The sequence below is a fragment of the Prionailurus bengalensis genome, chromosome B3, assembly GCF_016509475.1.
Source record: "Prionailurus bengalensis isolate Pbe53 chromosome B3, Fcat_Pben_1.1_paternal_pri, whole genome shotgun sequence".
NCBI lineage: Eukaryota > Metazoa > Chordata > Mammalia > Carnivora > Felidae > Prionailurus > Prionailurus bengalensis.
In genome coordinates, this window is record NC_057355.1 from 45,270,775 (window position 1) to 45,285,071 (window position 14,297).

Below are 14,297 nucleotides of genomic sequence, written 5' to 3' on the forward strand. Positions count from 1 at the left end.
GCCTTTTTTAAAAAAAAATATGACCCACTCTTCCCCCTCCCCCCAACTTTATCTGTCTAGGTAAATATAATTAGGTAATGGATGATGATTTGTTAGCATTTTATTTCCTGTGTTTGCAAGGGCATTAACAGTGATCAGAAAGCACACAACAAATGTGGTCAGTTTCTGATTTTCAGAGGCAAGAACGTGACTTTAGAGAATCAGATGGGCCAGAAACAGGCATTCTTGCAAATTAACTCTTCCTGTATTCCGAATAGGATCAGAGAGACTTTTGTCTTAGCTGATTTGCATGCACTAATTGCTAGTGCTGAGTAAATGTGGAGTGATCACCTACACAATTACATTCATAAATTAATATTTTTTTACTCCGCTGTTATTTACACACAGGAAAAAACAGTACAAATAATTTTAAGGCTGTGTCTACACTTACATAATGAAGTGGTTAATTAAAGTAATGAGCTAGTTAATGACAGGCCTAGAAATTTTTCATGAAATACCCATATAAGGGAAGAAGAAATGTCTTTGCCTGAATAATTCTCATAATTGCCTCAACATTTGATTTCACTTTCTATGCACAGAGACATGCCCTAAATGACACTTTGGTTATGAATCTGAATTATCCTTTGATTTCTCATGGGCGCTATGGATGCCAAGGCTAACTGCCAAGGTAACAGGATTAAACTAGGGGTATCACACAGAGAAGAGCCCCCCACCCCGGAAGTGCTGAGCACAGACTGATGCAGGCAAGCACATGGTACTGAATGTTCAGAAACAGAAGCTTTGGCTGGGTCTAGATTAAATTATTCCTCCACCATCAATGCCAAGGGGTCATTTATCACTCCCAACCCAGAATGATCCGGTCCAGTTTTAGAGAGCCCCATCCTTTTTCAGGACCTCTGATCCTTTGGTCCAGTAGACCTCTAACCTTAGTGCTGGAGGCCAGATCACCTCTACCTGCTTGCTTCACGTCTGTAGTCACAGCCGTCTTGATTCTGTTCCTCGTGTTGGTCTAAGCCACCATCATCTCTGACTTGGGTCAGTACAGCATCTCCTCGCTCACCTCCTTGCCTCCACTCTGGCTTCCTCAACTGTACCACTGATCACCAAAGCCTATTCTCAAGGCAGCAGCCAGAATAATTTTCTAGAATGTATGTCATATCATGTCAGTCCTCCGCTCAAAACCATGCAATGACTAGAGCCCAAACTGTGGCATGCACTCTGGGTCTGGAAGCATATTGAGGAGGTTCAGCTTCTGTAGAATACCAAAGAGTAAGGTGCCTGAGAAGAAATGAGGGACTAGAACCCTTCTCACTGTTTGAAGCCGTGACTGGGGTGGCGCTCCTCTACTCAAGCTCAAGGACCCTTTGGCCCAGGGATATAATTTATAGGGAAATGAGACTCTAGGGAGGAGAAAGGACACAGACATAATTTCTTGACCTAGATCTGATCCAGTATTGCCTTTTATTAATATTCCCCTTCCCTGCTGTATACACCTTGTCTAATTCCTACGCTTGAGCGTAGATGGGACATGACAATCATAAATAGGTTATGTTTTATGAAATGGTTCACTGTAAGAAAAGTAAAATTATCCTGGGTGGACATGACCTAATCTGGTAAGCCCTTAAATGGGATTAGGCTCTGTTTAGAAAGAAAGATTTGAGGCATAAGAAGGATTTGATGAGAGGGAGAACTTCTATCCCAGTGTTTGAAGATGAAAAGGTCACCTGTCAAGGAATGAGAGTGGGCTCGAGGAACTGAGAGTATGTCCCAGTTGACAGCCAGTAAGAAATGGGAACCCGAGTCCTACCACTACAATGAATTGAACTCTGCCACGTAAGCTCAGAAGAGGGCTCCGGGTCCAGATGAGAAAGCAGCTCGGCCAACATCTTGGTTTTAGCTTTGTGAACACTAAGCACAGAGCCCAGTAACACTGCGTCTAGACTTCTGCCCCACAGAACCGTGGACAAATAATAGCATTGTTTTAAGCCGCTAAGTTTGTGGTAATTTGTTACACAACATCAGAATACCATTTTAGGTAGAGGAGTTTAATGGGTGTGTTTAGGTCTGATTATAGTAGAAAGAATCTAGATGGCACAAGACCAGTTAGAAATTGCTGTAGTAATCTATGATGAGATGATAAAGGCCTGAAGTGTCGACAGTAAAAAATCCACAACAAAAAACTAGTAACAGATTGTGAAGGAAGAATCCATTAGACTTGGTGTCCACAAAAACATTCAGGGATAGTTAAATGCTGTAGCAATGGTCAACTGAACAACTCACTGGAAATCAATCATGAACTTCATCTGATAGTTTTCTTGCTACTAAGTTGGACAATTGTTGAAATACTGCGTTGGATTTTGCGTATGTTTGTATTAGGTTCTCAACTAAAAGACAAACTCCTTGTGGAGAGAATCATTTAAACTTCACCGAATTGAACCGTGGGATCAAATGTTATAGACATGAAATGATGTAATTAAATTACAAGGCACTTCACTAACTGTTAGACTGGCTCAAATCAGAACAAACTGACAATGTCAAGTGCCAAGAAGAAGGAAGAGCCACTGTAACTGACATGCATTGCAGGTGGAATGAAAAACAAGATAGCTACTTTGGACAACAGTTTGTCAGTTTCTTATAAAGTTAAAAATAGACTTACCCGGGCGCCTGGGTGGCTCAGTCGGTTGAGCGTCCACTTTAGCTCAGGTCATGATCTCACGGTCTGTGAGTTCGAGCCCCGCGTCGGGCTCTGTGCTGACAGCTCAGAGCCTGGAGCCTGTTTCGGATTCTGTGTCTCCCCCTCTCTCTGCCCCTCCCCCACTCGCGCTCTGTCTCTCCCTGTCTCAAAAATAAATAAAAACATTTTAAAAAATTAAAAAAAAATAGACTTCCCTTACAACCCAGAAACCAGTCTTGGGTATTTAGCCCCCCCCCCCCAAATAAAGACATTTATACACACAAAGCCCTGTACTTAAATGGTTCTAGCAGCTTTATTCAAAATCATCAAAAAGTATAAACAACTCCAGTATCCATCAATTGAAGGATAAATTATAGTATACCTATGCAATGGAATACTACTCAGCAATAAAATAGAACCAACTACGGGTCTGTGCAACAACACGGATAAATCTCAAAAAGCATCATGCTAAGAGAAACAAGCCAAACTAAAACTACATGCTCTATGACCCCACTTATATAACATTCTCAAGTGTCAAAACTCTAGGGACAAGGAATAAATCAGTGCTGGGTTAAGGCCAACAGCTACGGTAAGGGCCGGTAAAAGGGAACTTCTTGGGATAATACAAATATTCTGTATCTTTTCTGTGAAGGTGGTTACAAGTCTATGTACATTTTTCAAAATTCATAGAACTATACATCTAAATGGGGTGAATTTTAATATATGTAAATTATACTTGATAAGTCTGGCTTAAGGAAAAAAAGAAAACAAAAATTACAGTACACCAACAAGCACTCCATAGTAGCTTCATTATCTGTCTAGTGAAATAGGCCCCTGTCCAGATCTTTAGAGCTTTTTAAGGCTGGGGGCAAAGCACAGGATGTATTATCGTCCTTCTCTGAACTCCTACCCCCCAACTTCAGCAAGAAGTATATATGTATTAAGTAAAATAATTTATTTGTGCATAAAAATCTGACCAAAACAACAATTGTTGTACTAAAGAGGAAAGAAGGGAAGAAAATATTTCAACCGCTCATGTTCAAGAAGAGAAAGAGGTCTGAAAGCAAGGAGGGCCTGCCAAGTCCAGGCAGTGTATTTCTGCAAATGTGGACCAGGGCTTCCAGTCTGTTTTTAGCACCAACTGGTAGCATTCCTCGCTCTTCTCCTCTCCCTGGTGCCATATAGCAACAGCTGCCTGAACTCTGAAAACGTTTAGAACCACTCCAAACACAGGCCCATGGGCAGTGTTATCCCTACTGTCCATATCTTAGGTCTCTACCCATAGACATTCACAGGCATCTATGACAGATCAAGTCTTAGGAAGGTCCAGGCGGCACTTCCCATATTCATACTTCTACTGGTGTAAACGTGGACCCAACTGGGAATTTCCTGTTTTTATTTGACTTGACTTGAATGTCATTTCTGTATAGACAGAGGGCGTGGATTATTCTAAGGCCCATCTCTAATCTTAAAGAAAAGAAGGATTTACCCTATTCTCTTCTTAAAATGTCATACGCAAACACACAAAATTTCTCCAGGCACCCAAATGACAGTGTAGGAAAGCATGTCAAATGAGAAATAGGTGTCATGGTAGGTCAGGAAGGAACAATAGCATCAGCAAAAGCATTAATGCTAAGAGGATGTTAGAAATGAAAGCAGCGGCACCTGGCTGGCTCAGTCAGTAGAGCATGTGACTCTTGATCTCAGGGTGGTGAGTATGAGCTTCAGGTTGAGTGTAGAGACTACCTAAAAATAAAATCTTTTAAAAAATAATGAAAGCAAAAGAGTTCTATTTCAGTACGATAGCATCTAATATGTTCAGAGAGATGCAGGCATTTTTGTTTTGCTACGTTCGTTGTCTTTCTTGAGTTTTGTCTTAAGACGGGTATAAATTTTTTTTAAAGATTATACACTGCTCCCTCTGAGAATAGGGGAACTTGAATTTAAAATTAACAATATTTCCAATATGTTAAAAATTAACTACATCCCATGTTCAATATTTTCTTAAATAACGATTGTCTATCACAGGCCATTCTGAAGTATAATAAATGATATCTTCTAAATTCTACTAATGGCTGGCATTACTTATGACCCTTTCTGTAGCAATAGCCAATAAAAAAGATCATATTTTCTGTATATACATATCATTTTGAAGACTCTAACATTCAGAAGTGAGTCAATTTATTTAATTTATAGGAAGATGAAAATCGTTCTAGGAATAACATTTTATGATTGTACTCTCATCAATATCTGATACTCTAAATTTTCTTTTTAAACACCTCCATTTTCAACTGTCATGTTTGAATTACTTTTATTATTGTATTTTACCTATTTCAATGTCTACTTCTTTTCTTTTATAAATGAATTCACCAGTTGAAGTCAAAATGAGCCTAGAAACCCTTAAGATTTAGAATACTCTTTAATTACCATATATCATGCCACTAAGAACAATCAGATCTAGCTCTCTCTGATAAGAATTACGTTGACATTTTTCTCATCATTAAATTTGACTTATTAAAAATAGTCTTTTCACAGCAATAAAAATGGAATACTAGATTTTTAGCATACTAAAAATGGGCTATTCTTATTTTTTTTAATTTTTTTTTTTACATTTATTTATTTTTGAGACAGAGAGAGACAGAGCATGAACGGGGGAGGGTCAGAGAGAGGGAGACACAGAATCCGAAACAGGCTCCAGGCTCCAAGCTGTCAGCACAGAGCCCAACGCGGGGCTCAAACTCACGGATCGCGAGATCATGACCTGAGCCCATGTTGGCCACTCAACTGACTGAGCCACCCAGGCGCCCCTGGGCTATTCTTATTTTATCATTTAAAAATTTTGAAACAATTTGACTGCTGTTACAACTGTATTTCCATAATTTCCTCTCCTTATTAGGGAAAAATTTGCCCACTGGAAATGTACATGTAACAGAACATATACATAAGTGTATATAAAATGAAAATATGTACATATGCATATCAACAGACAAAACTGTAAAATGGCTCTGTAAGACCTATAGTATTAGAGATGTTTCAAACACCAGTGATTAGGAATTTATCAGACATTTTTTTTCAAATTTAGGGAAGGGCATAATTTCAGATAAGCCTTGTCTGGTCATTTGGTCCTTCGTTATTCATGCTTCCCCATTTGGCATTTTATAACAAATTGGAAGAATAAATTCAATTTGTTATGATCCAAGCATTGTGTTTACAGGGTCCTATTTAACCTCCAGACTGTGAAAGACCCACACATTTGCCTTCTATTTGAATGGATATTGAGAAAAATGAGATTTGAGAAAGAAATATGGCTTTGTTTCATAAAAACTAAATATCATCTAAAAAGTTAGTTTATTATCCATGGCTAAATATTTGACCCTCATAAAGAAATTGCATGATATGCTTTTGAATCACTTTCTGTTACTAAGTGCATTAAACCTTTAAGCTTTTCACTCATAATTATTTTTAATTCTCATCCAACCCTTCAATGACTGTTTCTCTTTGACTAGTTTAATTATCATGTTCACTTTTCCCAAACTAAACTGTGTACTTTTCATTATAAATTTTAAATTTCCATAGAATAAATGAAATTATTTTTGCCCTAATAACCTAAATATGTTACAAGAGTAGATATGAAATGTGTTGCAGAATTTTTAGGATTAGATATCAAAGATGGCGATCGATACCAAATTTTAAGAATTTTACTGGAAAGTTTTGTGACACTATACTCTGGTCCCAATTTATGGTTGAGAAACTAACAGCAAAGTAAGCATATATACAGATCAACAAATATGCCTTATTTCTTCTGGACATGTCTCATCTCCCCTATTAGATGATCAGCCTTTCCTGGACAAAGCCAAAGTAACACCCCCAGTATCTAGCACATCCCTACTAAGAATTAGGGAATTTGAGTTGACTTTTAAAAACCAGTGAATCTTTGCCATATATATTTACTTAGCCCAGAATGAAATGTTTTGCCATTAAAGATTTAGTAGCTACTAAATTATGTGCTCATCTTATGATTTCTGCACCAGTCTCACCAAGCCGTTAGCTAATGGGGCACCTGGCTGGCTCACTTGGGAAGGCTGTGACTCTTCCATCGTTGGGTCGTGAGTTTGAGCCCCACAGTGCAGGTAGAGGTTACTTTAAAAAATTAAAAACTAAAATCTTTAAAAACAAATCAATTAGTTTTATTTTCTATTGAGTTCCCAAATTTACATTTCTTCACTACAGCTATTGTGGGGAATTGGGAATGCTTTGGCTGCACTTTTCTTAGATTTTATGTGAATTTTCCACACTATTGTATAAAACAGAACATTTCTTTTAGAAAAATTTTGTTCCTGACTTACTCTTTTTGCTTTCAACATTGTTTTGCATTTTATGCTGGCAGAAAAAAATAAAATTTATTTTAAATGTGCAAATGAAATAAAGGCCAACAAAAAACTGTTCTCTGCATTGGATAATAGAGTTTTAATGTATTTCTGCTGTCTGGCTGGTGTATTTGTGTGATAATTTTATGTGACAGTGTAATTAAGTTGTAAAACAATTCCCATTTCCTATGTGTTTTATCTATTTATCATCATTTATTTCTTTACCTTCTTTTTCTGCAATAAATATTATTGTAAGGAGAGTTAAATAAGTTAAACCAATGCAATTACTTTTACAGATTGAAATTAACTTCATATATCAATTTGTACACATTTATACAAAGTACCTACAACTTGCCCGATATAAATAAATGTGTTTATTGCCGTATATTTATGATGTCACTGTGGTTTCCATGTTTGCCTTCCTTTTGAGTGATGATCTATATGTTTAAACTTGACATTTTAACAGTATTTTCAAACAATTTCATTCATTATCAAATAACCATTTATTAGACTATGGCAATTTCATACAATTTACTGAACCCTTTAGACACTCCTAAACAATGATTTATCAACCAATATACAGATTTTCATGCTTATCACAGCAAATATAGAAAGTAACATTAAATAGTGACTTGACAAGAGATAACTAAATTATCTTTTTAAAAAAATCCTGATGAGTCATGTTTAGTAATAGCCCATATGCTTTTATAACTCCACTAGAAATTAAAGGAGGTGTATTAGATTGTTATATTCTTCATGTATTAAGATGGTTAATTATAAAACCTATATAGATGTCGATCCTATAAACTCAAATGTTGATTTTAAAGGCAAGAAAGAAGAAAGGGTATTTAAGATGTTTTGGACGCTGATGTGCTTGGTGGCTTTTTGTGTCTGGGCTTCCCCCATAGGAAGGACAACATTCCTGCTCGGAAAAGGCACCTCTGGGTGACAAATCTGAGATGATCCAAATGGATCGTGTTGTGTGCAGCCACTGGTTACTTACAATAATCCTATCCGCTTGCTGCGCACAGAACATATCCAGACCTTTCTCGTGAGGTCTGACCCTATCATCCTCACTGGAGCATCCCACAGAAGTTACGTGGTTATAAAATGGATTAGGAGAAAAATTTAATTCCTCTACCCAAAAGTGACAAGTCAGGGGCAGAATGTTATCCTTGTGGGATCATGTGGTCGATCCAGTGAAGACTACGGTTCTCAGAGAAGCTGAGACAAAGTTTAGGTTTAAAAACACACAATTAACGAGGACAGAAAGGGAGGAGAGAAAACAAGACAAGCTTCCTTTCAAGTAGGATCATTGACATGAAACATTAAACCTGATAAAGGTTTCTGTCAGTGTGTGGGAGGGTCTGTATTTCTTTAGTTATCCACATCCAGGAAGAATTCATTTGACACTAATTGCAGAAGGATTAAATTTATTCAATCTCTATAGACTACTCCTTGACTATTAAAATTAAATGAAGATAAAAAATGAATTATTCTTTCCTAGATCAAAAATTAATCAATTTATGAGGATGTGGGGGAAGATAGGCAGTGAAGACCACGACCTGTGACTTTTTGTTCTGAAATAAATTGAAATGAGATTTTTGGTTTTTTTTGCTAGATTTACTAATTTAACAAAAAGACCCCTTATTTCCAAGGCTCCCGGGACACCTTTAGAAAATATACTCTAAGAACCGAAAACTATATACATTCCTATTAATACTTTAAAAAATATATAGCTGTGCCAAGAAATTGGCCTGCTAGAGAATGTCTTTTTTAATAGTCAAATCACAAAAGGAATTATTAAAATGAAAAAGAGGGGGGCGCCTGGGTGGCGCAGTCGGTTAAGCGTCCGACTTCAGCCAGGTCACGATCTCGCGGTCCGGGAGTTCGAGCCCCGCGTCAGGCTCTGGGCTGATGACTCAGAGCCTGGAGCCTGTTTCTGATTCTGTGTCTCCCTCTCTCTCTGCCCCTCCCCTGTTCATGCTCTGTCTCTCTCTGTCCCAAAAATAAATAAACATTGAAAAAAAATTTAAAAAAAAAAAATAAAATGAAAAAGAGGGACAGGTTTCAAGTGATTTCATTTCAGCATGTGTCCTCTGTCCCTTCATGTCAGATAAAGGACTAAAGAACTGACCGTGTGGCTCAGTCAGTTCAGTGACCCACTTTGGCTCAGGTCATGATCTCGCAGTTCGTGGGTTCGAGCCCCATGGCGGGCTCTGTACTGACAACCCGGAGCCTGGAGCATGCTTCAGATTCTGTGTCTCCCTCTCTCCCTGTCCCTCCTCTGCTCACGCTGTCTCTCCCTCTCTCAAAAAATAAACATTAAAAAAATTTCTTTAAAGAACGAAAGCAAAAACTATTATAAGAGGCAGTCTCATAAACTAAACTTTGAAGGAACTCCTTATTGTCAGAATGGTCCTTAAACAAAAGTGATCCCTTCAAGGCAGTGCCTGAGACTCCCTGAGACTACCACCTTTTTCTTCATTTGCCGTTGCCTGTTTCCTAGTCTTAGAGAATACATACTGCATATGGAGTGTGGGGGAGATCTTCAATGGTCTGGCTGGAATTTTAAAGGAAACCTGCTTATTCTGAGTTCAGGGCTTTATCTACTGTATTGTGCAAACCTGCAAACTGTAAATACCAATATCCCTGGTAAATATTCAGATTCTTTAAAGTGTCTTTCCTATTATCTGGCATGGGTTTATGTATGCACTTGGATTGGGGTTTTTTAATGCCAATTTTTTTCTAAGGCAGACAATAATATGAAGGTGTGTAATTTTCAGGTATTTGTACTTAAGCACCCATATAACATTTGAGTGAATTTCTAAAATTTAAGGAAACAATAAGCTCGGCTTTCAGCAAAATAATAAAAATGAGGCAAAATGAGTCTTGGATACCCCGTTAGTTACCGACAAGGAAATTGAAGATCTGCAGAAGACAGAGAACTTTCCCAAGGTCACAGAGACTGTAGCAGAGTAAGGCCTAGAATGCCTCTCCTAATCCCCATCCAGTCCCTGGCCTTCCATTTTAACGTAAAGTTTATGTGTTAAACCCTCTATGAAAAATAATTGCATTTTAACATGAATCAGTGTCATGAGCTAATTAGGAAAGACTAATAATGTAATTTCAGGCATTAGTCATCTTATTGATTTAAATTCGCCCCACACTCTCTCATATCCCAAACTGCACACCAAGATTACTAGATACAATTTTTGTAAATAGTGCTTGAGTAAGGGCATTGTGTAATGGAGTAGCATCTCCCATCTATGTATAGAAAAAGTCCCTCACATTAATGAGTGACCTGCTGAAAAATTAGTATTCCATTCAAAAAAAAATCTAGAATTGTAGAGACTAAGGATCTTTTAAAGCTGATAATTCATGGTAAACTTCTGTCTTTCGTGTCTCCCCATTCCATACATACATACCTGAAACTGGAAAGTGTCCTATTTTTTCTCAGGGAGTACTGTTTGGTGCTTTAGCAATTATATAGGGAAAAAAAGTATTGCTTTAAGTATCCTAAGGGAACCATGTAAATGAAAAATAATGTTACAATATTAATATTTTCTCCTCATTGTACTGACACTCATTAAAAAGAATTGAGTTAGTACATTTTACCTGCACTGTTTTAAAATATACATAATGATCTAGATTCTGTCAGTTGAGGTAGTTACTCTTAGGAAGTGAAGTATTTTTGGAAATACATTTGTAGGACATACAGCCTATTGCAATAGTGAACTAGATGATATCACCTTTTCATGTTTATATTTGTATGAAATTAAATAAAAGTGCATTTGCCTTACATAGAGCCATGTTAGCACTTTGCTTTGTTAAGTAGCATGTAATTCCCAATTGGCCCAACAATTCTTTGTGCATTTTTAAATACACTTGTTTTGTTAAAGCAAATAAGACTGCATTTTGACTCTAAAGATGCAGAATAAATGATAAACGCATTGGTGAATGACAGTGTTATATCTAATTTTGTATTAGTCTGGAGGACCTTCGAAAATTCTCACTTTTATTTACCCAGCCCAGGAAGAATTTGAAAACCATTATCACTGGTAAAAATCATCATCATCATCAATCAAACTGCTTTTTTCTAATTGGAAGCTATCACTTATTTGCATGTTTCCAAATATAGATGCCACACTGAGACAAACAAGAGTCAAATCTCCTGCTCTCTTCAAAGCTACTCTTTACTTTAGTAATAAACCAAGCACGGGGATACTATGTCTCAGTACTTTTGCAAGAGCATTAATAAGGGGAGTGGTTTTTCGTAATGACCCCTGTTCAGGGTAGGTGACATTCTTTCCAAATGTCAACCATGATGTCCAGTTTAGTTGTTGCTATGATTTGTCCAGATTTTGTTCTTTTAGATCATAAAATGTATATCCTCAGATACCTGTAAACTCCTATTTGTTATTTCTTTCATGACCTTGCAGAAACAGTTTCACAGAGGACTTGAATGTGGACTCTAAGATTTGTTCACAGTATTAGTTTTGATGAGCATTCGAAAGTAGCACTAGACTTTTCTTACGTACGTTGAATGAAATGCATATCCTGTCTCATCTTCAACAAACATGACTTACTCCAGATCTGAGCTCTTGCTCTCACATGACTTCAATCCATAACCTATTTCCCTGAATGAGATGAATACTTAAAGTCCTGTGGACTAAAATTCTCTGGCAAATTAACCTCGTTTTCCTCCTAAATGGCCATAGTCTAATTCTGCATATGGAAACATTTCTTAAAAACATGTGCTGGGCTCTGTGAAATGTGGAAACATCTCGCAACAGTGATGTGTAATATATGTGTGCTGTCGGATTTCATTTTCAGAAATAGGGAAGCATCAATTCTCTCTGGAATTATTTCTTTTACTGGTTCATTGTCAAAAAGAAACTTGTCACCATGCCAAAGACAAAACTGCTGCTGGGTTTAGTTTAGAATTTTATAAAGTGAATAAGTGAAAAAAATATATATACTTGCATCGCAGTCTCAAGTTATGAATAATTAAATGAATACATAATTGTATCCAGTTTTACCCTCAAGCTCAACCAGCAAAGACATCTTCAGCCCACGTGAAAAGGAGACTTCACATTTTTTTCAAAAATTATGAGTGAGCTGCCGAACATCACTGAGTTTATACGCTCATAAGCAAGAATAACAATCTGCCTATAAAATTATACAGTGGGGAGGGCAGTATTGTTCAAGAGTTTTGTTTAATGTACATTCTGCCTTCTAAAATTTGAATTTACACAAGCATTTTCCTAGCATTGTCTGAAATGTCTTCTTCGTCATCTCACATCCTACCTCTCTGATCCCAGGTTGCAGTGAGGGTGAGAAGCAGCACTCTGCAAGCCTGTTTTGGCTAAGTGCTTTTGTTTTGATAGATGAAGTATGACAAAGTAACATGAATGATCTTAACACACGTACTGAAGTATATTTTCAAATGAATATTGCCGCTTTCAAAGTGGTTCTCTCAGAACTTAATAATGCTGTCATTGTGAGGGACATGTTTCAATCTCTTCTTTTGGAGCCCAGTTATAAAGTAATCATTGATTGCTTTTCCACGTTGCTCATTATGTTGGCTCTGAACAAATACTTAGCATCAAAAAAACCTCCCCTTTCATCTGGCCTTTGATGGCTTATTTTTGTTACTGGCCTTTCACACCCACTCATCCTCCCACAGCTTGGGCTCCAGTCGTGAAGAACGATGTGCGGTTCCTAGAAGCCTCCGTGCATTTGCACATGCCATTACCTCTGCTCAGAAGATTCTCCTTTTGCTACTAAGCTCGAGATCACCTCCTTCCAAAAGTCTTCCTTTACTGACCCCACCTCCTACTCCTCTCCGGCCATCTGTTTAGTTCCCTTCTATTTAGCTGTCCTTTGGAAGTACCAATATCACCTCAATCCACCAAGTTGTTTTACTGGGTTCCTTTGCCCCTCTCCCTGACTAGTCTCTGAGCTCCTTGAAGGCAGACACTGTGTCTTTATTACCTGTACCCTTAGGGACCGACAGTATTGACTCATAATATTGTTCAATGAAAGTTTGTTCAGTGACAGTTTGTGAATGTATACAAAGGTCTGGCGAAAGGTTTGTGAATGGACACTTGAATGAAGTGGGTAACCTAAGATGACATCTTTGAAGGTAAACTTTCATTTGAATGAGTCCTAGTCAAGTTCAGGAATTAACAGATTATTCAATAAATGATGTTAAGTGAACTAGTTTGTCAGTGTGGGAAAAATCAGATTCCCTACCTCATATCATAAGCATATATTACAAAATTCCTATTGAATTTAATGTTTGTATTTTTTAAAAAGATGAAACTATAAACAATTATTAACTACTTGTATAATTTTAGGGTGAGGAGGGCCAATTTTTTATTTTTATTTTTATTTTTTATTTTTGAGAGAGAGAGAGACAGAGCACACAAGCCAGGGAGGGGCAGAGAGAGAGAAGAGAAAGAGAGAATCCCAAGCAGGCTCTGCACTGCCAGCGCGGAGCCCAATGCGGGGCTTGAACTCACAAACCAAGAGACCATGACCTGAACTGAAACTGAGTCAGAGGCTTAACTGACTGAGCCACCCAGGTGCCCAGGAGAGCCTATTTAAACATAACACCAAAGCTGAAAACCACAAGGAAATGGCTGATGGTGGTTCTGACCAAATGTATCACTTTCCAAATGGTATCTTTTACTTCGGGTCTGGAAGCCACACTTTTTTCTTCTGAATTACTTTCCAATTCTTTTTTAAAAAAATTTTATCTTTATTTATTTTTGAGAGAGAGACAGAGTGTTAGCAGGGGAGGAGCAGAGAGAGAGGGAGACACAGAATCTGAAGCAGGCTCCAGGCTCTGAGCTGTCAGCACAGAGCCTGATGCGGGGCTTGAACTCATGAACCGTGAGATCATGAACTGAGCCAAAGTTGGATGGTCAACCGACTGAGCCACCAGGCACCCCTCAATTTTTAAGATTCTAAATACTCTAAATACCTATTCAAGGACACTCATACTAGAAAACAAGTGATTGTAAAAATATACTAAATATTGTCCAAAAAAATCTGCAAACACAAGGAAAACTGTGTCTTAATTATACTTTTTTCAGGCTAACAGTTGGATCCATTGCTTAAAGGTATGTCACCTAAAAGTTGAAGGAAAATATACTGAGCGTATTATTTGAAAATATAACTAGTATCTTGTTTGAAAATCAGTTAGTCTTAGGTTTTTGATGTTTTTGTACATTCTGTGAAGTGTGGTT